Here is a 27,146-nt window from a genome sequence, read left to right as displayed (position 1 = left end):
ACACACGCTGCTCCTGGCAGGCGTGGGCACTGGCTAAGCTAGCCGTGTAGCCTAACTGGCGGGAATGTATCATTAGGAGATAATTCCTGCTACATTTCATTCTGAGTGACGTCACATGGTAGCGCCTAACGGCTACTACCGAGACATCAGCCGACTCACTCAGGAGTGTGACAGTGACTTTAATAGGGAGTGGAACATCACATTCTGCTGATGGCTGCAGTTTTGAAAGTTTGTGGGAGTCTGTTGCAATGGCAGAGCTGCTTGCACTGCCGCAGCAGTAAATTAAAATTGATGTTCGATCCCTGTCACCGCCGGACCCGCCACCCGGCCAACCCCAAGGACCGTGTGGCCGCTGGAGCCCAGACCACACCCTGTGCAGTGTTACTGAGCCTGTTCTGAGTGAGTCTGAATGTGGGTGCCCGCTTGTTTGGGGAGTCGTTGCGGCTAGGACTCTGAGGAGGTGCAGGTAGCCCGGGCTGTAAACCGAATGGCCGTCACAGTGGCCGCCTCGCAAAGTAAGTCTCAGGCAGTGCTGGAGTGTTAATCCATCTCTTACAAATTTGCTTTTAGCGCTAGTCGTTGCGGCTAGGACTCTGCCGCTGACCGCGCAACCCGCAGGGGAGCATGGGCGGGCACGCCTTAGTCCCACACGACGGGCGAGCAAAGCCCATATCGTGCCCCTCCCTGAGCCCACCTCCTTATCACTAGCCAATGGGGAGGGCTCACCTGGGAGGAGGGGTGGCCCCTCCGGTATTTAGCACTGCAGCGCCAGTGCTCGGCCTCTCTCTCCCGCCAGGATTCTCCCTCGGCTCTCCAAGCGAGGCTGTGCGGCTCCTCTTGTAGATATTGACAGGTAATGCCAAACAGCTTAATTCAAACTGCAGGGTTCACAAGAGGTGGAGGGCCCTGGGCCAGGTACACTATTAAGCGGGCGCCCTGAGTCAGTGAATTATGGGTTATTCAGGTCCTAAGGTGGCAAGATCCATGTTGTTGGTAACTAGTCCTGTGAGAATGAGACCTGCCCTTGTAGCATAATCAAGTGCATGCAGGTTCAGATGGGGCGTTACCATGCGATAACCGTGGTATCCATTATGTAATAAAGCACTTTGAGGCTCAAACTAGAACAGCACCCTGCGTACGGGGGGCCCCCACACAATACCCCCACCTTTCATCTGGGAACGGGTTGGGAGCGGGCGAGCTCCTGTGGTCGGAGGTTCTTCGCAGGGCCAGATCACCGGTAGCAGTAGAACATTCCCGCAAGTGGGTCGGCAGATCCATGCAGAAGTTCATGGGAAGAGAGGCCTGTGTTTCATTGGGCAGGTACCAATACGAAGAGAAAACGGAAGGGTACTATGATAAAGGTGCACTAAACAGCGGCCAAAAGTAGCTAGGTGGGTGGGGGGCTCTGTCATCGACGGGGGCCTCCTCCAGAGCTGTGGCGGAGTACAGGGCGATCTGGAAGCAGATGGACAGTAAGGGTACCTCTGCGGCAGAAGGGTACAGTAAGGGTACCTCTGCCTCTGCCTGCCTGGTGCCTGAGCCAAGGACCTGGAGCCGAAGGAGGTTCCGGGAAACCGCGACGGCGCCCCGTTAGTCCTTCGGGCGGTCGGGGGCCTGAACCGACCGGGGGTGTGCCTTACCGCTCCGCCCTGACAGGGGGGGCGGGGCGGGAGTATAACAAAAGTGGAATAAAAGCACCGTCAGAGCATCGTCTCGCCGTGCAAGATGGCTCCTTAGGCAAGCGGGACAGCGAGGGGCTGCCTGCTTTGGATCGCCTGTAAGATGACCCACCATAACGAACGTCACACCATACCTGTGTTGTATGAAATAAACCTGCAGCAGTTCTTTCCCATAAACATGTCTCCTGAGTTTCTTTGGGAAGTGTAAGTGTGCAATTGGCAAGCGGGGCCAGTGCATGGCGGTGTGGGCACTATGCCGCTGACCGCGCGACCCGCAGGGGAGCATGGGCGGGCAGCGCCTTAGTCCCACCCGACGGGCGAGCAAAGCCCATATCGTGCCCCTCCCTGAGCCCACCTCCTTATCACTAGCCAATGGGGAGGGCTCACCTGGGAGGAGGGGCGGCCCCTCCGGTGTTTAGCACTGCAGCGCCAGTGCTCGGCCTCTCTCTCCCGCCAGGATTCTCCCTCGGCTCTGCGCTGTTCCCACCCTGATCCCTGACCCAGCAGCAGAGCGGCGGTGCGAAGTTATGAATTTTAAAATGGTCTTGTTTTGTGTTGCAGGCGGAGTCACAGGGCGATCTGGAAGCAGATGGACAGTAAGGGTACCTCTGCGGCAGAAGGGTACAGTAAGGGTACCTCTGCCTGGCACAGTAAGGGTGCCTGAGCCAAGGACCTGGAGCCGAAGGAGGTTCCGGGAAACCGCGACGGCGCCCCGTTAGTCCTTCGGGCGGTCGGGGGGCCTGAACCGACCGGGGGTGTGCCTTACCGCTCCGCCCTGACAGGGGGGGCGGGGCGGGAGTATAACAAAAGTGGAATAAAAGCACCGTCAGAGCATCGTCTCGCCGTGCAAGATGGCTTCTTAGGCAAGCGGGACAGCGAGGGGCTGCCTGCTTTGGATCGCCTGTAAGATGACCCACCATAACGAACGTCACACCATACCTGTGTTGTATGAAATAAACCTGCAGCAGTTCTTTCCCATAAACATGTCCCCTGAGTTTCTTTGGGAAGTGTAAGAGTGCAATTGGCAAGCGGGGCGAGTGCATGGCGGTGTGGGCACTATGCCGCTGACCGCGCGACCCGCAGGGGAGCATGGGCGGGCAGCGCCTTAGTCCCACACGACGGGCGAGCAAAGCCCATATCGTGCCCCTCCCTGAGCCCACCTTCTTATCACTAGCCAATGGGGAGGGCTCACCTGGGAGGAGGGGCGGCCCCTCCGGTATTTAGCACTGCAGCGCCAGTGCTCGGCCTCTGTCTCCCGCCAGGATTCTCCCTCGGCTCTGCGCTGTTCCCACCCTGATCCCTGACCCAGCAGCAGAGCGGCGGTGCGAAGTTATGAATTTTATAATGGTCTTGTTTTGTGTTGCAGGCGGAGTCACAGGGCGATCTGGAAGCAGATGGACAGTAAGGGTACCTCTGCGGCAGAAGGGTACAGTGAGGGTACCTCTGCCTGGCACTGTAAGGGTGCCTGAGCCAAGGACCTGGAGCCGAAGGAGGTTCCGGGAAACCGCGACGGCGCCCCGTTAGTCCTTTGGGCGGTCGGGGGGCCTGAACCGACCGGGGGTGTGCCTTACCGCTCCGCCCTGACAGGGGGGGCGGGGCGGGAGTATAACAAAAGTGGAATAAAAGCACCGTCAGAGCATCGTCTCGCCGTGCAAGATGGCTCCTTAGGCAAGCGGGACAGCAAGGGGCTGCCTGCTTTGGATCGCCTGTAAGATGACCCACCATAACGAACGTCACACCATACCTGTGTTGTATGAAATAAACCTGCAGCAGTTCTTTCCCATAAACATGTCTCCTGAGTTTCTTTGGGAAGTGTAAGTGTGCAATTGGCAAGCGGGGCGAGCGCATGGCGGTGTGGGCACTATGAGGAGGTGCAGGTAACCCGGGCTGTAAACCGAATGGCCGTCACAGTGGCCGCCTCGCAAAGTAAGTCTCAGGCAGTGCTGGAGTGTTAATCCATCTCTTACAAATTTGCTTTTAGCGCTTAGTGTGTTGTCAATCAACAGCATGCAGCCCCTGTTAAGTTCGGCCCTGGCTGGCTTACTGAGGGTGCTGCAGCGGCTGTGACCTTAGTGTGTGCTTCAGCCTGAGTCTGCCTTAGGCTCCACGCCACCCCCACTGAATTTTAGCACCAACTATTTCCAAGGCATGTGGGTTGGGGGGCTGCCATGCGCTGTGTTCCTCGAGTTGGTGCCTGAGTGGCACTGGCAAGGCGAAGTGCACCATTAAAGCTCTAAAAGTGCCAGCAGCACAGCCAAGCACAGACAAAGTGTGGACGCAGTGTATGAGCCTACGACTGATGGTTGCTGCTGCAGCCCGTGGGAACACAGCCCAATCCTGGCTAGAAGCAGAGCATGAAAGAGACGTTGAAGGGGGCATGCCACATTCCCAAACAGAAGCATTCATTTGGCAGTCACACATAGGTGCCAGTCACTGCCAGCCAGCTGAGGTGAATCACAAATTCTGTCTCTCAGACTGCACGGTTCACTCATCTCGTCAGCATGTAAATCCTACTAGGCCACTGCAATTATTCCAATTAGCTTACCCTAGAGGCATGTTATATTTTAAAGATTGAGGCCACAATGTGGGGTCAAATTGTTTCACAATGAGAATGAATGTTATTTACGTGCAATGAATGATCTGTGGTGATTTCCAGTTGCTCCAGAGTTCAAAAGTCACACTGTCTGCACCCGCTGAAATATGATATGGTGCTACTCGAATATAGTGCAATCACTGCAGATGATTTATGTGTAACCAGACATAAACAGAATCAAGTCCTGGTTGGGGCAGTGGGGAATAGTGGCTTCTGTATTATTGTGCTACGAAGGCCCCAGCTTGCATCTGAAAGCACTGTCAATATGCGCATTGTTTTACAATGGTATTACAAGCAGTACAGGCTAGGCTGGCATAAAACGTGCAGATATTTAGTGTTCCTTTTGAAGCAATTGTTAATATTAAACTGTTAATCTTCAATTTCAGGGGTGTTGCAGTACTTTTAAGGCGTTTTGAAGATTTCATTGCTTAATAGGGTGTCATTTCTGATAGCTATCCCTTTCCATGCACTTCATTGCTTGGTTATACTTGTGAGTAAGTGTCACACATTTTTTGACTGCCACTCATAAATGGACAGAAATAATGGAAATGTCACGCATAAGCAATCTGAAAACTTGGCAGCTATGTACTCCCCCAAATGAATGGTTTAGTAGATAGCATGCATCGCTTGGTAAGAGCATGTGCTCAGACTACGGTAGAGAACAAAGTATCTTTGAGAGCAGTGCTTTGTGAAAAATTGTGTGTACATTGTAACACTCCCGATCCAATTACCAACATCTCTCTTTTTCAGAGTTTAAAAGTAAGATTGGCTGGCACCAAGCTAAACCCTTCTCAGTTGGACTTTAAGGAAAGTACACAAAAAGTTGATTTGTATGTGGTCGAAATTTATCAACAAAAATATAAAAAACTATTTGATGACAAGCACAAAGCATGTGAGTCTGAGAGAAGAGTGAGTGATATGGTTTATGTAAAAAAATAAAAGCTGTCTGGTCACCTAAAGGAAGATCCAAGTTCATGGGCCCGAAATGCATAATTCAAGTAAAAACAAATGTGGTGCTGTTGAGTTATATTATGTTAATGTTATTTGCTATATAGCGCATGTCTCACCCGGGGGCATCTCAGCGCTATTGCGGATCCTGGCAGGAGGAGAAAACCAGGAGAGATTAGTATAGGTTAGCTTTTAGCAATTTCCTGAATTTGCTATATGTAGGAGTCTCATGGAGGGTTATAGGTAATGTATTCTAGTAACGTGGGGCAAGATGAGAAAAGGCCTTTACCCCGGTTCGAGTTTGGCGAATACGGGGCACACACAGAAGGGCTTGGGAGCTGGATCTGAGATTGCGACTGGGGACGCAAGTCGTCAGTTTGTTTTGGAGATATCGTGGGCCTTTTCCTCTTAGGGCATTGTATGTGAGGCAACCGATTTTAAAACAGGAGCGCTTCTTCAGAGGTTGCCAGTGCAGTTCTTTCAGTAGAGGCATAGAGGGGGTGCCTGCAGGATGGTTCAGTATCAGTCTGGCTGCGGTGTTCTGGACCAACTGGAGCTTGGTAAGCAAAGTATCGCTGACTTCAGCCAGGAGGGCATTTCCATAGTCCAATCTGCTTATCACCATTGCCTGAACCAAAGTTGTACGGACATTTGTAGGGAGGAGAGGGGAGATTCTGCGCAGAAAGCGCATACTGTAGTAGCAGGAGCTAGTAATAGCTGCAATCTAATCTTTCATTGTTAAGGCATGATCTAGTTTTATTCCTAAGTTTTTTACCGTTTGGGCACTATGATAGCACCCAATTGGTGAGGCCACCTGTCGTCTGACCAGCTGGCTGGGGCTTTTCCAAACAGCATGATCTCTGTTTTTTCTGGGTTTAACTGGAGACAGTTCTCGGTCATCCAGTTGGAAATTGCTAGCATTCCTGCCGAGAAACGTTTTTTCTCCAGATCCAGGTCTTGGCCCATAGTAAACATCAGCTTGGGTTCACCAGCGTATGATATAATCTCAAAGCCAAAGAGCTTGGCGATCTTTGCTAGTGGGGCCATATAAATATTGAACAAGGTGGGGTCCAGGCATGGGCCCTGTGGTACACCCATGTCCATATGCCTTTTGCTTAAGGAAAATGGACCTAGAATGATCGTCTGCTGTCTATCTGACAGAAAATGCTGCAGCCAATTTAGGGCTGTCCCTTGGACACTGATTGCCTGCTTTCTTTCCACGAGCCTTGCATGACAGATGCTATCAAAGGCTGCAGACAGATCTAATAATATCAGTGCCACAGGTCTTCCTGCATCCATCTTTTGTCTCAGTGAATCGGTCACGGCCAGGAGTGCAGTCTACGTACTGAAACCTGGTTGGAACCTAGATTGCGAGGGATCCAAGATGTGATTAAGTTCGAGGTATGATCCCAGCTGCTTATTTATTATGTCTTCCAGAAGCGGTAGCAGGGAGATCGGGCGGTTGTTGCTGAGTGATTGTTGGTCCATAGTTGCTTTTTTTAATATGGGCCGTACACACGCTTCCTTCCACTCTGTTTTTATAGAGCAGTTAAAAATCTTTTGGATCATGGGGGCACAGCAGGTGGCTAGAAGAGATATTGTCTTAGGTGGACATAGATCCCTGGGGGATCCGGATTTGGCTGTGGCCAGGGAATTGTGTACTTCCTCTAAGGTGATAGGCTGAAAGCAGTCTAGTGTACAAAGAGTTACTTTTACTTGTTCTCCTATCACAGTGGTGGATTCTGATACTGAGGGGCAACCGGATATTTTTAGTAGATATGTGATATTTTTTCCTGAAAGTAATTAGCCGACGAGTCGCAGAGCTCCTGAGATTCCACAGGAGATTGTCTGCATGCTTGTGGGGAGATAAAATCCTGTACTATACTGGAAAGGGCTTTTGGAGAGTTATTTGCTTGTTCAATTTGGTTGATGATAAAAATCCGCCTGACGGTTTTGATATTCTGATGGTATAGGGACAGGGCCTGTTTATACTGTTCCCTAACCTGGGCCTCTTTCTCTCTCTGCCAGCGTCTCTCTAGAGTTTTACATTCAGCTTTTTCTGCTTTTAATTCTGGAGTGTATCATGGAGCTGATGGTCGCCGGTGAATGGAGCCATGATTCTTAGAAGGAATCGTAGTGTCCAGCGCCATTGTGAGGGCAGAGTTAAAGCTTTCCAGCAGTTCAGACACCTCAGGGTTATTATTTGGTAGCTTGGGGTGAAAGGCATCTCTGGAGGCTTTGGGGGTAAGTTTATGCCAGGGTCTGCGTGCTTCATATTGCCATCTTTTGTTTGTGGTAAGGCCCTTAGTGTGCGGGAGTTGGATGTCGAATGAGATTACAAAATGATTAGTCTAGGTAAGGGGAAGGAGGGGCTTACAGACCAATTGGTCTAGATTAGAGAAGATTAGGTCCAACGTATGACCGGCCAAATGAGTTGGGCTGTTAACTCTTTGAACGAGGCCTAATAGTTCTAAATTGGTTAGGAGTTTCCTGACTTCTGGGTTAGTGCGTTCTTCTCCATGGAAGTTAAAATCCTCTAGCAGAAGAAATGTATTGGAAGCCAGGACATGCGGGGCTATTTGTTCTGTCTGTAGCTCACTAAAATTAGCCTTTGATCTGGGGGTCGGTAGGTCAATGCTCCGTTCCAGCTATCTGTGGCAGATATGCTTATCCTAAAAATACCTAACTCTATAGAGTTATTGCTTATAGTTGAGACCCAAGTCACAATTAAGGTGATATTAAAAGCTATAGCAATGCCACCGCCTGTTTTTAGGTCTTGCCTACGCAGCGCGCATGCGCTGCGTCGGAGGACCTTTAGCCGTCGCTCTTCACTTTTTCAAGCACTGCACTCATGCTTGTGGCGGCATCCACCTTGCGGGAGCAAGCAGGGGCGCGCCACAAGCACAAGTGCAGTGCTTGAAAAGTGAAGACTCTCCCAGGCGTGCGCGCACCACTCGCTGGCTGGACTCATGCTCCCCCTCTCTCGCATAACAGTTAACTTTCGCGGCCTCGGTCCACGCTTGTGTTTTAGCGCTTGTTCTCGTTGGGAACGTTTAGCCTTGCAGTTCGCAGCGAGCAGCGTCACAATCGTTAAATTAAATTCTTGCTCTTTTAAGTGTTTTAGTTCTAGTTCGCGTAAATGTCCTTTGAGGGTCCTTATTATTCCCGTCCTCGCTCTCCCTTTTTACATTTCGATGTTACAAGCCTGCACCTATGTTCCAAGGTCACCGAAGACGTAGTCCTATATTACAAATGGAAATGCCTGAACAGACATATAAATACAGTGTCTAACTACAGATTGTATACCTTAAGTGTTCAATGCGCTTTGCTTACCTTATCTGGACCCTGCAGGGACATTTCTCTTCTGATTTCTTCCTGTATTTCCTGGGCGTAAGCGTTGCCTCTAAAGCCCTCACTAAGAAACAAGTGAGACTTGGGAGACAGATTCCAGCCATAACACTCCCCTTCCTAGGACTGTTCTAAAACAAATGGGTCAAGAAAAACCCATCCCCATTTAATTCTATTGCGCATCTGCTTTAAATAGGATACTAATCACGCGTGCCATCCCTGTGATGCATGCGCACAAAGGAAGTGGCAAAAAAGAACATTCCTGCATGCTCTGTTGGGAAATCACTTGCCTGCAAAAGTCAGGGTTGAAAGGTTTTTAGGTTGCAGCGGAGTAATTGTTTTCCACCAAAAAGAGTGGTAATCTCAGAATATTTCTTCGTGACAGAAAAATAGTAACTAAACTAACCAGAAAAACGGATGGGAAGAACATTGTATATTGGCAACTTATAAAATGTATTTTGCTGGTTAGTAAAATAAGGATTATTGATCAGATCTCAGTTGGTTTCTGCAGGACATGTACCTTTAGGTGCCATATTGTTTGTTTCTTAAGCTTTATGAGCATCCTTTTCGTAGAATACTATTTCATGAGAGTGAATTGAAACGGAGCCATTCCCGCACGGATGCTACGTTGAATACAGAGAGCAGAACACATAAAGTTCAGTCTACCATTACTGCCATTTCCAACCTACTTGCAGGAACATACAATTGATTATTCATATTACACTGTTGTTTCTCCGTCTGTGAAATTTGCAGACTGTGAGCTAGTACTAAAAGGCCGTAACACTCATTGAACTGCGACTCCCTGCGCCGAAGGGCCGCGTTCTTCTGTGAGAATGAATGCTGCTCAGTCATTTGTCGACAGATTTCCAGTTCCTGTCCAGCTCAGCGTTAACTCTGCTAGAAGCTTCAGGGACCTGTTTCCGAATAAAACTAATATATGTGGTACGCGTCTTAAGAATATACAATACTTCGGTACATCTACCGGGGAATTAAAACAGCAAAAATAAACTATTTCAGAACATAATTTTGTAAAATCACATAATTTTATAAGGTTGAAAGAGCACCTCCGAACAAACAGACGTTGTCTCAAGTAGACTACCATCTTTCAGTGCAGCCTGAGCAATTTGCTTAGCCCTCATAAAGATTAACCCTCCTTGGGCAAGGAACCTAACAAGCATTTACAATGCAATAGGTCTCGCATTTGCGAGAGTTTATACTATAGGCATTGTAAATGACAATGCCTTTTATTTATTTGTTTAAAAAACCAACACATCAATAAAAGCCATTGTAATCTACAATGGCAATAGCTTAAACTCTTGTAATTGTGAGACCGATTGCATTATAAATGCTTGTTCTCCTCTGTCGAGATGGATTAGTTTGTGGCTATCAGGGAAAGCTAGTTTGATAGCCGGGTGGTTGATGGAGCTTACCCAAGTTTCTGTGAAAAAAACAGATATCTGGAGATTTGGAGGTAATCATGTCCCATATCTCAATCGGGTGTTTGGCTAATGACCTAACATTGCAAAGAAGACCGCTTAGCCCACGTATTGGTAAGTTGGGTCTTCTTGCTTTCCCTTGTAATGGGGTCATTTCGGGGGCACATTGGAAATGCCAGTTATGAGTGATGGTGAAGTGTGGAGCATGTCACGCTTAGCTGGAGTTGGAGAGAAAATGATTGGGAAGTGAGCACTCATTAAACCACAGGTTTCTTCCATGTATGCAAAAAAAGTGTAAATGATGGTGCGTGTACAGTAGATGAGGATGAGCTGAGTCAAGGCAGGGTTCGTAAAAGCCGCCGGGTCAGAAAAAAAGCCATTACGCTTGGAAGATTATGTAGTAAATGGTTAACGCTTTTGGGAGGTATGGAAGATTTGATAGACCGCCCTATTCTACTGTATATCCTCATTCGGTAAAGTTTAATTGTGATCTACCACCTGTAGGAAGGAACTCTTATGGTATGTATTGTGTATAAACATTCACAATGTTTATGATGAACATTTTGTTGTTCATTTTCTCTTTCCTCTCTCTATATATTATTTTTATCACAATTCAGAAATCTTTTATATTTTGTATACACTTTCACTATATTAAAGATGAGATCTCTCTTGTTCATTCTCTATTTCCTCACTGCATACACTTTTATTGCCGTTTAAAATACCTCCTTTTATTGTTTCTTTAAAAAGGGAGATGTGTTATAATCTGCTGTACTAAAGTGTTTTTGGCTAGAATCCATGACTGCACCGTGGCAACAAAAGGACACATGGTGTGGAGAGAAGAAGTTGGCTGTTGGTGGGGCAAGAGCTGTGCTGATTTGTGCTGTTCTGTTGGTGGAATAAGGAAGATTTGAAGTGCTAATTGGCTCGGGTAGTACTTCCCAAAACTATGATATTGTGAAGGTAAGTGTGTATAAGTAGGAATAGATTTAGTATACTGAGTTCCATATATATATATGACTTTGACAACATAAATATATCTTGAAGGTACACATCATCACTACACAGTGCTTAGCGGCTCTCATCTCTTGTTTATTGCTCACTCGCGCTAACGTTTTACATCACTTTTGGGTTTCGAGGCACTGTTAAATTGTGTTTCTGAGACTCAAATAGCAGTTTGCCCCCAACTTGAATTGTAGATACCTCATAACAGTGCAAGGCAGAGAGTCTGGCAGCAGCTTTTGGCACAGGGAGGGCACTTCCCCATCAATACCCACAAGGCTGGTCAACAGCAACAACCTGAAAACAAGTAGTCTCACTAGATCTCTGGTTTACATGCATACTGTGCGTGGTGGCAGTGGTAGGAGGGCTGCATTTGCTCAGCTCCGTATAGAACATATGTGATGGCCACTCCCAGAAGCAATTACTTAACATAGGTACAGTATATCAGTGAAATGCTGTGCATACCTCAGGCAGTATACACAAATCTGAATGGGTCTCATCCATCTTCTGCCCCTACACTATCAGAACCAAGACAAAGCTGGCAGTATCAAAACAAAGAACCCCTATTCAGGCTTTTGATTGGACAAGGTCAACATCTGAGATGCACAGAATCATAGACCACGGTAGGTAAACGTGGATGCTCTCAATCATGATGACCACTCACTGGAAGATAAGTTTAAGTTAAGGAGCCTGTGCTCCGCGGTGGCTATGTCTGCGTGTGTGTGTGTGTATTTGTGTATGTGTGCAAGCACGAGCCAATAAATATATGTGTTTGTGGGAGGCTAAGATGAAATGTTACTCCCATAACAGCGACTGTCAACTAATTGTGACTATTCTTAACACTTTGAGGGACTTCCAGGCACAGCTACAATGATCCTAGACAAATTACTGGCATATATCTGGCCTAGCGTAACAATGTCCATGTGCTAATCGTGATCATCAACGATAAATGAGAATGCACATGAAAGGGGCAAGGTATTTAAATGAAATAAAGTAGAAGTAAAAAAAACTTGAATGTTTTAAATATCTAGAGTTTCGCCAATTTTGTCGGAAAGTGTCTTGAAAATGCATCTTCTCCATCCTGTATCCTTGAGTGCATTTGCTATTTGACTATCTATGTGCGTAATTACTTCTTATTCCTAGCCTTCACTGAATTATCACATTAATTGAGGGTTTAGTGACTAGCCAATCCTCACGAATTCACTAGAGTATTTATGTTGTCAGTAAACCCCTTTTTCGGGCCCATCCAAAGTTTAAACTTACTCCAAAACTTTAAATATGATATCAAAGTAGAGTGTTTGGGAGATACTATTCATGCGGGGCACATCAAACCACAAAATTAGATAGACTTCACATTTGGCTGTGACAGCCACAAAGAATAATCAAAAATCTCTGTCACTGTTGCAAGAGGCCAACCTGCCTTTCGGTCCCTGCAGGGTAAATACTACGGCAATCATTATTTTAAAACATGCACACATGTGATGGTGGACAGTCACAAGCCATGTGTTGAGGAGTGGCATTGACAAGGCTGCAGCGAGTGGTACCATCAGCATAATGCTAGTTGAAGCAGGGCCTGAAGGGAGAGGGTAGAGTTGGCTCCAGCACCAGGTCATCTTCATCTGGGCTAAAATGTTGCAACTTGGAATGAGAATAAATGCTAAGCAGGGCATCATAGGAGGAAACATACAAACTAGCCTGAGAGGGATTTGCCCTCTGCAAACTGCAAAATGGTTGATTACTTGCCCAAGCCTGTAATTCCCAGGCCAGTTCGCCCACAAATCTGACGCATGCCACTCCCCTTTGTTCCTGGCACAGCGCTGAACACTGGCAGTCAGATTCAACCGAGGGGTGGTATTTCCAAATTTCCTGCTTGAATCATGCTAGCAGTAAATTAAAACTCTATACTGTATTTTCCAGTGCTCTCTTGAGGTTAAGTAATCACATTTTCTTCTAGTAATGGGTGCACGGTTCACCTGTTTCAATTGACGTCTTGCATTAAAATATATGTTTACCGATAACAAGCACAAGACAAAACATTGTCTGTTATGGTCTTAAGAAAAAAGTTAACTAATTAAGACATCATGTCATGTGATTTCTTTCATTATTTTCTATTTTATTTTTAGTTTCAAACCACTCATTTAAACACAGAGCTGATGTTCCCACTTTAACTACTGAAATAAATATCGTCTTGCACAATTTATTTCGAAGTGAGTAGAGAACGCTGGAAGGATGCCATGGATTCTGTACAAACAGCTCTGTAAACGCATGTCAGCTGTGGAATTATTTTGCGGCGCTCTGTGTCTTTGAATCTTAAATGTCATGGTTTTCTGAACAAGTTATCTCCTCTTGAAGGCAGAGGTAGTCTGAAACCCACATACTTGTTGTGCTCTTCAAACGTAATGCAAGAGGGGGTGCCTCAGCCTGAGAGGAATTTTCGAACAAAGTGAGGTCACACCACCAGGGCCCTATCCAAACCTTTTCATTGAGACCCTCCCCATTGCCAGATATTGGCAACAATCACTTTTAAAGGTGCCATGTTTCGCGCAAAAGAGAAGTGATCGCTCACCGAGAAATTGCTAACTTTGCTGCTACTGTGAAGTAGTTTAAACACCATAAAAGATGGCTGAACTAAGAGGGGGTAGCGTCGGAGCAGTAGCGTCTTTTTGTATGAAGTCATCAAATGCTGCCTTTGTAGGCATAAACAATGAGGAGGTTATGGGGATGGTGGGAGAGACATTAGAGGTTTGCCAATACTTGCCAAAAGAAAGTCAAAATCTGAAAACTAGACTTCCCACAACCTGCCATCCTGCCCATGCTTAATTTTACAGCTTTTTCCACCTAAACACCTGTTGTATCCGGTGTATTCTGCAATGCAATCTTCCCTAGTGGTCTGTTCCTTGCTTCTCAGCCAGTGTGTGAGGTCATTTAGAATGCTGAGAGTGTTTGTGCTTGGATGAGCGAACCGTTGGAGTGAGTGGACTGAGCAGCAGGAGCGACTTACAGCCCGCTGTAGAGGGTTACACCGGCTATTAAAGGCCCTCTCCAGCGTTAAAGGCCCCGAGCCAAAGGCGAGGCCCTTTAACAAGGGAGAGGGACTTTAATAGCCGTTATAGCCCGACTACGAAGGGCTATAAGGCTATTAGAACATTCTGCCACTAGAGGGCAGAATGTTCTAACAAAAAAGAACAATGCCTTATGGGAGCGTGAGGGGATTGGAATCCCCTCAGTCTCCCTGAAGCCTTTGTTCACAGCCAGAGCTGTGAACAAAGAAGCTTTGGAATGTTCGAGCTCCAGGCTTATACCAGCCAATATAAGCCCGGAGCACTCCATTGTTTTCAATGGAGCTCCCAACATTCCAATGTTCTAATATCTTACAAGTTACCGGGAACTGACTGTAACTGACTCTTAATAAACTTCTTTTTATATCTACTCTACTGGCTACTGTATTACCTGGCTACAAACCATTCATTTCGTTTACAACAAAACCTCAAGGGTACGCCAGAGAATTGGCAACGCTAATTTAGGTTCTTCAGTATAAACCACTGTGAAGCAATATATCTACCTATGCTAGCAGCTCTTTTGATCTGATAACATTCGGATATTTTGGGGGTTCTTTATAACTTAATTTTCAAGATTTTTCTCCAGAAAAAACAACATGCAGAATATAAAATGAAAACACGTACATAAAGGGAAACAGAGTGGTAAGACGCTGCAGTCAACATCTATAAATCCATCCACTTCACATAAAAACCCTTTCTATTTCCAACAAACTAATACATGAATTAAACTCTTAAAGAAAACAATGTATGCAGGTATTAATAGTAACATATTACAATAACATTTCACCAAATCTCCTAAACATTATGATAAAGTCTAAGGGCCTAATTACGAGCATCGCGGTCCATACTCACTGTGGAGGTGCAGTGTGGTCGGGTCCACCCCACCTAAGGTGCGATTGCCGAATTACGAGCGCGGCAGTCGGACCACCATGGAACCGCTGCAACCGCCATGGATCTGGAATCCCTGGCAGTTGCGCGATGGTCCGGGGGAGCAATATGCTTGGCAGTGATGCTGCGGTACCACCAAGCATAATATGACTTTCCCCACAGCCAGTCTTTTCATTTCCATGAAAAGTATGGCAATGGGGGAACAAAGTGGGCCCTACAGTTCAGGTATGGCTGTGGTATTCCCATTGCGGTGCATTAGAAAAGGCACCATCGTGGGACCGCTAGGCTGACCACCCGCCTGTCTACAAAACAACTCGTAACCCGTGGGCGGCCCGGCGGTGACTTTGGAGGTCTGGTAGCGTGGCACTGATGTGGCGGAACACTCCCAGACCACCAAAGTCATATTCAGGCCCTAAGTCTATCCTCACCCTGTTAGCCTATTTGTGCTCTTCCATGTATGGAGAATGGATTTCTTGCTCACACCAGAAATTCTATACGCCCAGTACCACTTTTGTGACAGTTCCGTCTCAGTTAAAACCATTTTAAAACACTAATCCTATATTTACTAAAAACGCTACTCAATCTTCAAAACATTTTTTCGAAGGATGTTCCACTTTGTTTAATAACCACATAATATGTGACAGATTCACCCTTTTGTCTCATTTTGTTTCATATATTTTAAGCCCCATTTGTCTATTTTGTCATTTGTCTATTTTATTGGATCTCAATAATTCCTGAAAGCTTTGTTATGGTGCATGAGGGCAAGATGTTAATCTTTAGATTAAGAACACTTACAGACAACATTGCATTCCACAAATCTTCTTCTATGGCTACATTCAAACCATTCAAAAGGGGGCAATCACATATCAGAGATGCCTCTGGCACACATTTTGTTTCAACAAAAAATCGTAAAATATCTGAGACAGTGTGTCATTTGACCGCCATCTAATATATAAACATTAGACGTCTTTTAGAAATTGGTTATTACACAAACCAGAATTTCTAATCAGATGTAATTATCTTTTTTTCAAGTACAGCTAATCCCCTAAACTTGAGAAGAATACAGTCAATGGAACAATCCACTTACTCATAGCTCACGTTTACTAATTAAAAAAGTTATCCTATAATGTGGTATCAGAGCGGAGCAAATGGCACTTGACTAGTTTTTTTTAGGCAGCTGTAAATTGTTAACCCTATTATGTTTACTTTAGCTTTTGTTCATTGAGGGAGTAAGCTTGACATCTCATGATTCTAAGGAGTTAGGCTCCATTTCCATCCATGTGTTTTTGTGCTGTCACCACTGAGAAGTCAGGCAGGCAACAGCTGTCATGCTTGAGTTCTGTTTTAAATTAGCAGACTTCTCAACCCAAATACCCTCTCACCTTTTGGCATTTTTAATACTTTCCTAGAGAATTTAGTTTTGATGTTTTTTTTATCATTTCATCATAGACAATCTCCTATATCTTACTAAGATGAATGAAGAAATTCCTTGTTAAGGGAAAATGACTACAATCAAATACTTATGGAAGTCAGAAGCAAGTCATATTCATCGTGGGAGTTTTCTCCCACAAAGGAGAATGCCCCTTAAAATGACCTTGGATGTAGGAATAGCTACTGTATTAGACATGGTTATATAATGCCCCAAAACATCATAAGGAACTAAGAGCCTAATTTAGAGTATGGCAGATAGGGTACTCCATTACAAATGTGATGGAGTACCCTGTTGGCAAAACCATTGGTTTGCTTGCGCATTAGCTTTTCTTCAGCGAGCCAGGAGGAGACTGGGACCAACCTGCTTGCCTATCCACCCGAGGTGCAACACCAGTCAAATTGGCTTCTCCCACTACTTTCTTCTCTGCAGCAGCAAATCCATTTCAGTGGTCTTTTGCCAAAGGGGTGTCCGCCTTTGTGGAACTGTCTTCAGCTACAGCCCTTTGCCTCGTCCCGCTGGAGATTTTTGACTACCATTTCAGCAACTAAGTGTGAATGCAGAAATCTTCACTGTGACCTCAACCCATGGCCATCGGCAACAACGCTCTTGCCTCGGACACCTCCTGCATCTTTGCCCAGCTGAACGTTACCTTCTCAGACATTTTTCTTCAATAATTTTTTCCGTTGGTACTCGCTGACCGGTACCTATGCACTTCATGTATCCATACCGTGCTCCATCATGGTCAGCCTTAACTTTCGACTTTGCACCAGTCTTGCACGACTAGATGTCCACAGTTAGCACTTTGATCTTTTAGGTGCTAATTTGAACTTTACAATTTAAAAAAATCATAACTCCAGGTTCTATTTATTCGATTTTTGTCATTTTGATGTCAAATCATTTATTAAAATGTACTATTTTGTAAATTGGTTTGTAATTTTTATATGTACTTGGCCCATAGCCCTCAGGGTTAAGCACAGGTCAATTTAGTGACTTTTAATGGTTCTCCCTGCAAGGCAGTGTGGCTCTTGCTGGACCAGGGTTCACACCCCATTCAACCAACTACTCAATTTTTCACATTTGTGTTCAGCCCCAGCAGACCCCATTTTAAATTCTTCCTTAGTTTTTCATTTGGCTATTCTCCCCCTTTTCTGAATGTTACTGCCATACCTTCCTTTTTTCACCATGGAGATGGATTCCTTCAACATTGACCGCCCCCCCCCCCGCCCCCCGCAGGGCTGAGCTGCTGAAACTCTGCAAACAGAAGGAACTGAAAGCAGACAAGAGGGCTACCAAGCTGGATCTCCAAGTACCCCTCAGGGCCTTTGAGAAGGTGCAGAGATAGAAGACAACCTTAAAAGAGGAGGAGGAAAATCACAATGAGGAAGAGGGAGCACAGACAGAGGAGGAGGATTGGGAGGACCCAGCCCAGCGACCTGAGTTGCAAGGAGAGCCCAACTCGACTCTAGCAGATGTCCGGTACAGAGCAGGGAGCAATGTGTCTGTCAGGAGCTGATGGACAGGAGAGAGGAGAGGAAGCTCAAATGGAAGCTAGCCAAGTTTAGACTAGAGAAGGAGATGGCTGAGGCTGGAAGGACCTTTGAGGAAAAGAGACTAGCCACGAAAGAGAGGAGGATGGCCTGTGAGCTCAGTCTCAGAGAGCTGAACCTGAGAGCCAAAGAGATGGAGTCCAGCAGTAATGGTGGCAGCATATCAAAAGTGTCCAATGGAGAGGTGAGGATGGCATACCCAAGACCTGGTGCCAGTTATGTGGTGGGAGATGATATAGACAAATGGTTCTTAGCAAATGAAGTGGCTCTGAGGGTACACAAGGTCCTAGAGGACTGCTGGAGGAGCAGCTTTTGGAGGTACATGCCCACGGTGGGGAGGGACACACTACTGACATTTGAAGTAGCAGACCAAACCAAGTATGCCCCTATGAAGGCCATTGTTCATACAAAATTTGGGCAGCCCCTGAGAAGAACAGGCAGAGGTTCAGGGACAGCTACAAACTCCCAAACCAGTCCTGGGTGAACTACTCCAGCAAGGTACTGAGGGCTGGATGAGGGGCAGCAAAATATATGATTTCAATGGTCGGCACAACCTGATTTTGAGAGAGCACATGCTCAATACTTGTTTTACTAAGGTGGATGAACTTTTCTTTGAGAATGTTTTGTGAAGATTCGTCAAACGTGGGCCCAAGTTATTAGCAAACCAAAAAACATGCTCTCTATCGAAAAGCAGACCTAACTATAACTACCTAGTGGCAAACGCCACTAAGTAATATATATATATATATATTTCTCACTGTCTAGGGAAAAGATAGGGAAAGAGTCAGAGGAGCTTCACTTGTCCGCTGACATTCTGTTTGCTTTCTGGTTTGTGTGACAGATGCCATACACATTGCATGTCAAGTTTTCAGATTTAAATCAATTGGTATTGCTTGCAGTGCAGAATTATTTGGAAAGGATATAATATTATTTCTGGAGTGTTCCAATTATGATGATCTGGCATTATTCTGTAAACAGAAGAAGGGTTCAGGCATCCCTTTCTCATGAATCATGGACTCTACTTACTCTTTGGGCATATGGAAAGATGCCCTCCTGCCAGTTAAGTGTGATATTCCTGACACGGTTCAAGAAGATGTTCCCTAACATTCCAAATACATACCCCTACCTTGCAGTAACGTGTAAGGGGAGATGGATAACAGTGTCAGCTGCCCATACGGGGCACCAGGGAGTCGACCTATTTACGTGCTCTGCCAATATTGCTTGGCATGTTACAGCTTTTACATTAAACCAAACAATCTGACAGATCATTTGTTCGCATGTAAAAGTTGTACTATTACCTTGCCAGCAGAAGAGGTCTCTACTAGCTGTGTTGCGCATGTGTGAAGCTGGGCTGTTACAGCCCAGCCGCACACAGACTCAATACATAACTGCCATTCTGCACTAGCATCAGACATTGCAGCATGCCTTGCCCTATCGCAAGCTTGAATAGAGAAAAAGGTCTACCTCGGTACCTTCAACCCTATTCTGGCATCAGATTGGGTGGAAGCTCGTTGGCCTGCCTCTGGTATGCTGCAGACGGACAGGGGAGTTGGAAATCGTGTTTGGGTTTAGCCGCCTGAGTGTGTGTTTGTGTGCTGGAGAGTGCATGTGTATGTTTATGTGACTGTCTTTGTGCACGTGCCAGCAACTGTGTGTATATGTATGTTTGTTGGTATGCCTGAGTGCGTTTTTATGTGTGTGCATGCGATTTGAAAGCTTGTGAAGGTATTCGGTCCGGGGGTTGGCAAGGGCTGAGGCCGAGTGCTGCAGAGTGCTTTTGGGCTTTGAGGGGCTCCACCTATTCCAAAATCCACCAGCTGCCACTGGATAGAGCTCTCATCCGGCAGAAAAAGTACTCTGTAACTGGTATTTTATACATCACCAGATAAAATAAATTTTCTATCCCAAGTAATTGAGACAATAAAGAATGTCTGAAATACAAACCTGTAAAAGTATCACATAATAAATGGTGGATGAGTGAAGTGTATAAAGGCTACTTCTCAGAAAGATCACAAATATTCAGCCTAGCAACAACCACCGGCCTCTGGAATAGCAGTCAGTCAGTCACTGCAGTCTCTCAGAGGTGGAAGAGTTGACCTAACCTCTCTGCATCCCACTTTTGGGCAGTTAGGGAAGAGGTGTGGCGCAGTGGCCAGGGCGGCTGACTCCGGAACACGGGGGCTCACAGTTCGTTTCCCGGCACCTGCGGTAGGTTAGCCCAGCACCATGTGACTTTGGGCAATAGCTTGCTTAATCTACCCGACGGCCCCCAGCTCCTTGACACCCTCGGGTAATTGTTTGCACTTTACAAATACTGGTGTTTTATTATTATTATTATAGCAATCTGAGTGCTTATGAAGCTGCCCACGGCCGACATCTGTAAGAGTTCCACTTCTTTCCATTATTTTCACATGTGGAAGCAAAAAGTGCCATCTGCAACTGGCAGCCAGACTGCCATTCTACAACAAGGCTGCAGTTGCTGGAGCTCCTTCATTTAGAGGGGAGCTGACAAACCATGCCACCTGTGCTGTGTTTGCAACTGCTACATGGACTTTTCCCATGCTTGACAAAGCGGTGAGCTGGCTGGGAGGGCAGCCTCTCCTGCCACATCCCTGAGCTGGGTCGGAACACGGCAAGGTCTCATTCCCTTGCACGGTCTCCCTCAGGTCAGGAGAGATGCAAGCAGAGATGAAAGGGGCTTTGGTAGCTGAGCCGTGATTTCACTTTTTAGATGAGTGGGCTCTGCTGACAGGAGTCTGTTATCTCTTGTGATAGGGTCAATCCAGAAGCTCTGGGATTATTTCTGTATACCCCCATTTGCATTGGCACTTGAAGCACACCATGTCGCAGGGAGCCAAATTCTTATCCCTTAAGTCTGGTCTGGCAGAAAGAGCAGGGGACTGGTGCAGTATGTTTTTATAGTGCTTCTCCAATTGAAACAATACATAAGAGGGCAGGCTACATTTCTGTGGAGTCCCAGTTATCACTTGAAGATGTAGAAAAATGACAACCCATTTGGTGGGCTGCCTAACAATTTACTACCTAGCTCAAGATTAGCTTCAGCAGGAGGCTGGCCACATTAGGTCTTCTTTCAAACCCGTTAGACTGTGATGGACAGATGTGGGGGCCACCTTCCTTTCCCTAGAGCAGCTCATGTGGGTGACATCTGGTTGGCACTCCAGCATTGAGGCATGAATTCCATATGCATGTCTGTTAGTTGGAGTTTTCTTTCCTCTTAAGGGATTTACTGGATGCACATGACAGTCAGATATATTTTTACTGCCACCCATAACAAAGGACATACCCCAGACTAGCTGAGCAAGTTGAATGTTCAGACCACTGCCTACTATAGTTTCACATAGAAGCAGACAGGATAGCAAAGAACCATGTTAAGATACTGGGTGTGCCCAACCGGAATTTTAAAAACACTATATCAGTTGAAACAGTGCCACTAGTTATCTCCTACGAACACGCTAAGAAGCCTGCCAAGATAACAGTTAATCGATGGTTGAGTGGCCTATTCACACCTCCTCTATATATGCGGAAGAATGTGCACCTCACTTTAACAAATCCCAGCCTTTGGTTTTCAGGAGAGCTGATGCAGTGGAAGTCTGGACCAAAGACCAAAGAATGGCTAGGGCGGTTGCCCTCGAAACTGAGAACTGGGTTCGAGTCTTGCTTGTGAGTGTTTGATTTGCTCAAACGCTCCGTCCATCATCTCCTTTTGTATCGCTTTGTTCGCCCTAAGTGTGGCAGGGTATGCTCAGACGTGAGTCCCTTGCTCACTTGGCCACTGGATTCAAGATAGCCTGGCTGATGAGGATTATGAATCCGAAACCGGTCCCAGGATGCTTGTTTCCGATCCAGGGAAGACATGGCTTGGCAGTTCGGGCTGGACTGTTCCCATGAGGCACAGGGTCAGACTGATTTGCATATGGCCATGTCTGAACTGGGGTGGCTGAGTGAGCTAAAGAATTGTGATGGATTAAACCCAGATCAGTTGACTGGGGGGGAGTGTTTGATATGCTCAAACGCTCCGTCCATCATCCCCTTTTGTATCGCTTTGTTCGCCCTAAGTGTGGCAGGGTATGCTCAGACGTGAGTCCCTTGCTCACTTGGCCACTGGATTCAAGATAGCCTGGCTGATGAGGATTATGAATCCGAAACCGGTCCCAGGATGCTTGTTTCCGGTCCAGGGAAGACATGGCTTGGCAGTTCGGGCTGGACTGTTCCCATGAGGCACAGGGTCAGACTGATTTGCATATGGCCATGTCTGAACTGGGGTGGCTGAGTGAGCTAAAGAATGGTGATGGATTAAACCCAGATCAGTTGACTGGGGGTGAGTGTTTGATTTGCTCAAACGCTCCGTCCATCATCCCCTTTTGTATCGCTGGGTTCGAGTCTCGGCAATGAAGCTAAACAACCTGTGATTCTGAGCAAATCACTTAATCTCCCCCTGCCTAACAAAAATTAATGTGTCCTTGTTGGACCTGCGATGGGCAAGCACAGCACAAAGGGGGGTAGCTTGGCTCAAGTGTCAAGGCAGTGAAGGCTGTAGTGCTAAGCCGGCTCTGACCCAATAATAACCCCCTGCACAGTCACACTAAAAAGAAGGACACCACACCACTGCTGTAGAAAAATACGATTCATTTATGTAAAAGTTCTCTGCTTGTGAATAGGGATCAATTGGAAAGCACAGTTACATTTCACTTTTCACAAAACTCTGGGATTCAGGTTAAGAATAAATACAGGGAATAAATACAATACATAGGAATTCAGGAATACTGGTATTGCATAAATATTGAGAATAGCTCTGTTCAATAAATAGATTAAATAGCAGGCTCAACTGTCACCATTACATGAATTAAATACCACTTGTACATAGCGCATTACTTTCTAGTTCATTTAGTCTTCAAAGCCACATTTCCATTTTAATAACGCTGCCACCAATTAGAGAAAGTCATGCAGTTGACTCTGGTAAGTAACACACTTTTAGTAAATGGTTGTTTACAGTACTTGTGGAGTTCTGAGGACTGCCTGCGGTCACACGGTGAGCGGGGACTCCTTTTAGTTCACTCGGGAACTATGCGCGTATGATTGGAAAGACAAGGAAACCCAGTAAGTCCTTCATTCGGCCCTACGCGGCCACCGGGGAAGGATGTCCGCTGCCGGTGGGGGTTGACTCGAGCCTGCAGTGCTACTGCGGGCTCCTAGGCGGCTCAGTTCGACGTCGCTGGACGGACGAACGGCCGCACACAGGGGTTCTTGCCTTCAGCGCTCACTTAACTCAATGTCGGGCACAGTTCCACTTTACCGCGGCGCACCAACAGGGGAATCAGATTTCCTCACAACGGCTGGATCGATTAGCGATTCAGTCGGCACAGTATTCTCCTACGCCAGCATCAGGGAACTCACGGGCTCCCGGGACCTCCCTCCAACTTCCTCACACGGGGGCTGGTCCCGCCCACGGCAACAGTTTCCCGGGTCTCGGAAAGGGCAGGGACGCAGATCCCGCCCAGTAAAGGCCGGCCTCTCCCCGCCCCGGCGCACCACCTCACCTTCTCACTTTGAGCACCAACCAGGAAGCGCGCAACGCCGGTGGGGCTCGGAGACGTCCGAGTCCCCCGCGCTTGGAGCTACACGTGAAGGGGGCACAGGATGAGGTCACGGTCATGGCGATCGGGCACACGCCTCGCGACCCGACTTCTTCCTCAGTCTGACGCCACCGGGGGGGCGGGGAGGCACACAAACTCGGCCACAGTCTTCTGGGGCACAGAGGTGCTGGCTGGGCAGGCGCTGTAGGCGCAAGGGTTCAAAATTACGCCTGACTGGAACGCCAGTCAGTATCCACAATATTAACCCTTGCCACACTACTGCCTGTACTCTCAGCCACCTCAAGGGTAAGCAGGGCAGGTGTCTTCTCTGGTGTCAAGTCAGGAATAGGGGTCACACCTCTTCAGCAGCTATCAGCATCTAGGTGTAGTAGTCTAATCAACTCCCCTCTCTCTTCAATAAAATGGCCGCCAGGGTCTGGGCTTTATATAGCCAGAGCCCTGAGGTACTGGCACCAGCCAGAACGTTCTAGAACCTTCCCTGGCTGTGTCAATGGGTTGACACATTCTGAGGTGTCTTATGGTCACTCACAGCCACCGTACTAGGGCTCTGGAGCGGCCATTTTGTGTACCTGAAGAAATCTTAAGAATTCCTGTCAGGAAAGCGCGCCAACCAAGAAGGGCGCCAAAACCTCAGAAGGTCAGGGTTCAAGGAGGCGCCAATGGGAGTCACTCTCATGAGGAAAATATGTGTCCACCATTTTAAGGTTAAACACACACAGGTTGCCAACCTCAGTTTTAATGGCCACAGGTTTCGCCAGGCGCCTTGTACATAGGTGCCAGAAACCTTGTGAGCAACTGGGTGTCAAGGAACACCTAGCCCCATGAAACAAAACACAAAAAGGTCCTGGTAGACAAATGAAAAGCGACAAATTTTGGGAGGTACAGGGGAACAAAAGAAATTATAGTGGTGAGGGGACTCTCAGAAGCAGACGGGTCCAACACGCGTCCCCCCCAGCTGAAAGTGGGGAGAGCTACCCAACCCCTTGGGAGTTCTCAACACTAAGGCGGAAATACCTGGAGAGACCGTCTGCATTGGCGTGGTCAACTCCGGGCCGATGTTCCACCCGAAAGTCCATTCCCTGTAGGTAGATATACCACCTCAACAGTTTGGGGTTTTCCCCCTTCATCTGCATGAGCCAGCGAAGGGGTCGGTGGTCCGTCTGAACAAGGAAGTGTGAACCAAACAGGTATGGTCGCAGCTTCTTAAGTGCCCAGACCATCGCAAAGGCTTCCCGCTCAATGGTACTCCACCTCTGTTCCCGGGGAAGCAGTCTCCGCGACCGAAAGACCACGGGTTGATCCAGACCCTCTTCATTGAGTTGCGATAGCACCGCCCCAATGCCAATATCAGATGCATCTGTCTGGACAATGAACTCTTTCGAAAAATCTGGAGCCTTCAGGACTGGAGCTTTACACAGTGCTTGTTTCAGAGTGTCGAAGGCTCGCTGGCAAGCCTCCGTCCAGATGACTCTCCTGGGTTGCTTTTTGGCCGTGAGTTCTGTAAGGGGTGCCACAATAGTGCCATACCCCTTCACGAACCGTCTGTAGTAACCTGTGAGGCCCAGGAAGGCTCAGACCTCAGTCTGGGTCTTGGGGGGTTTCCAGGCCATGATTGCCTGAATCTTCGCCTGAAGGGGCTGCACCGTTCCCCGGCCCACCAAGTGACCTAAGTACACTACCGACCCCTGTCCAATCTGACATTTGCTGGCCTTGATCGTCAAGCCAGCCCGTTCCAGGGCCTGGAGAACGGCTTGCAAGTGCTGCAAGTGATCCTCCCAACTGCTACTGAAGACAGCTATGTCGTCCAAGTAAGCAGCAGAGAATGACTCCATCCCGGTGAGGATCGTGTTCACCAGCCGCTGGAAAGTGGCAGGAGCGTTCTTGAGCCCGAAAGGCATAACGCAGAACTGGAAGTGTCCATCAGGTGTGGAGAAGGCTGACCTTTCCTTGGCTCCATCAGTCATGGGAATCTGCCAGTACCCTGCAGTGAGGTCAATGGTACTGAGATATTGGGCAGCTCCCAACCGGTCAATCAATTCATCCGCCCGAGGGATCGGATGAGCATCGGTTTTCGTTACCGAATTGAGTCCTCGGTAATCCACACAGAATCGTAATTCTGGTGTGGTGCCAGGTGGGGCAGCTTTGGGTACCAAAACCACCGGGCTGGACCAAGGGCTGCTTGAAGGTTCAATGACTCCTAGCTCCAGCATCTTAGCTACCTCGCTTCGGATACTGGCCTTCACCCTGTCAGACAGCCGGTAAGACTTTGACTTCACAGGTGGGCTGTCTCCTGTGTCCACGTCGTGGGTACACAGATGGGTCTTACCCGGGACAAGGGAGAACAGCGGAGCGAATGTCCCCAGGACCTGGCGACATTCCCCCTGCTGCTCAGGAGTCAGGGATGGTGAGAGTTTTACTCCCTCCACTGACCCATCCTTTTCTTGAGACGCAAAGAGGTCGGGGAGAGGCTCAGTGTCCTCTTCCTCAGATCCGTCAGTCACCATCATCAGCATGACTTCGGGCCTCTCATAGTGGGGCTTGAGGCGATTGGCATGTAACACCCGATGCGGATGCCGAGGGGTCCTTACGTCCACCAGGTAGGTTGACTTGCCCATCTTCTCCAATACCTCATAGGGGCCTGTCCAACGGTCCTGGAGAGCACTCAGCTCCCCCGGCTCCATCACCCACACCTTCTGTCCAGGCTCCAACTCCACTGGGTGAGCATTGTGGTCATACCACGCTTTCATGCATGCTTGACTGGCTTCCAAGTTGTCAGAAGCTTGCTTCCACAACTTAGCCATTTGGCTCCGGAAGGCCAGCATGTAGCTCACCACATCCTGGGGAACTTTCCGGGGAGACTTTTCCCAGGAGTCCCTCACCAGGCTGAGAGGTCCACGTACAGGGTGCCCGTACAAAAGCTCGAAGGGGCTGAAGCCCACTCCCTTCTGTGGCACTTCCCTGTAGGAAAAGAGCAAACAGGGTAGGAGGACGTCCCATTTCCTCCGCAGGCTTTCGGGTAGACTTCTGATCATACCCTTTAAGGTTTGGTTGAACCTCTCCACGAGGCCATTGGCCTGTGGGTGATAAGGAGTGGTGAACCGGTAGGTCACTCCACACTCCTTCCACATTGCCCGCATATACGCTGACATGAAGTTGGTCCCCCTGTCAGACACAACTTCTTTGGGGAATCCCACTCGGGTAAAGATCCCCATCAGGGCCTTCGCCACTACCGGTGCAGCAATGGTTCTCAGAGGAACTGCCTCTGGATACCTTGTGACTTGATCCACCAGTACCAGGATAAACCTGTGACCGGATGATGTCGGTGGATCTAGAGGCCCAGCAATGTCGATGCCCACCCTTTTAAAGGGGGTGCCAATGACGGGAAGTGGTTCCAGGGGAGCCTTCAGCTTCATCCCTGTTTTCCCACTGGCTTGGCATGACACGCACGGCCGACAGTATGTGTCGGACGCCACCCTCATTCGAGGCCATAAAAAGTGGGGGACAAGCCGGGCAAAGGTCTTGTCCTGACCCAAGTGTCCTGCCAAGGGAATCTCATGAGCCAACTCTAATAGGAAGGCTCGGTAACACTGTGGGACTACCAG

The sequence above is a fragment of the Lissotriton helveticus genome, chromosome 2_1 (genome assembly GCF_964261635.1).
Source record: "Lissotriton helveticus chromosome 2_1, aLisHel1.1, whole genome shotgun sequence".
Classification (NCBI taxonomy): domain Eukaryota; kingdom Metazoa; phylum Chordata; class Amphibia; order Caudata; family Salamandridae; genus Lissotriton; species Lissotriton helveticus.
This window is presented reverse-complemented; position numbering follows the sequence as displayed.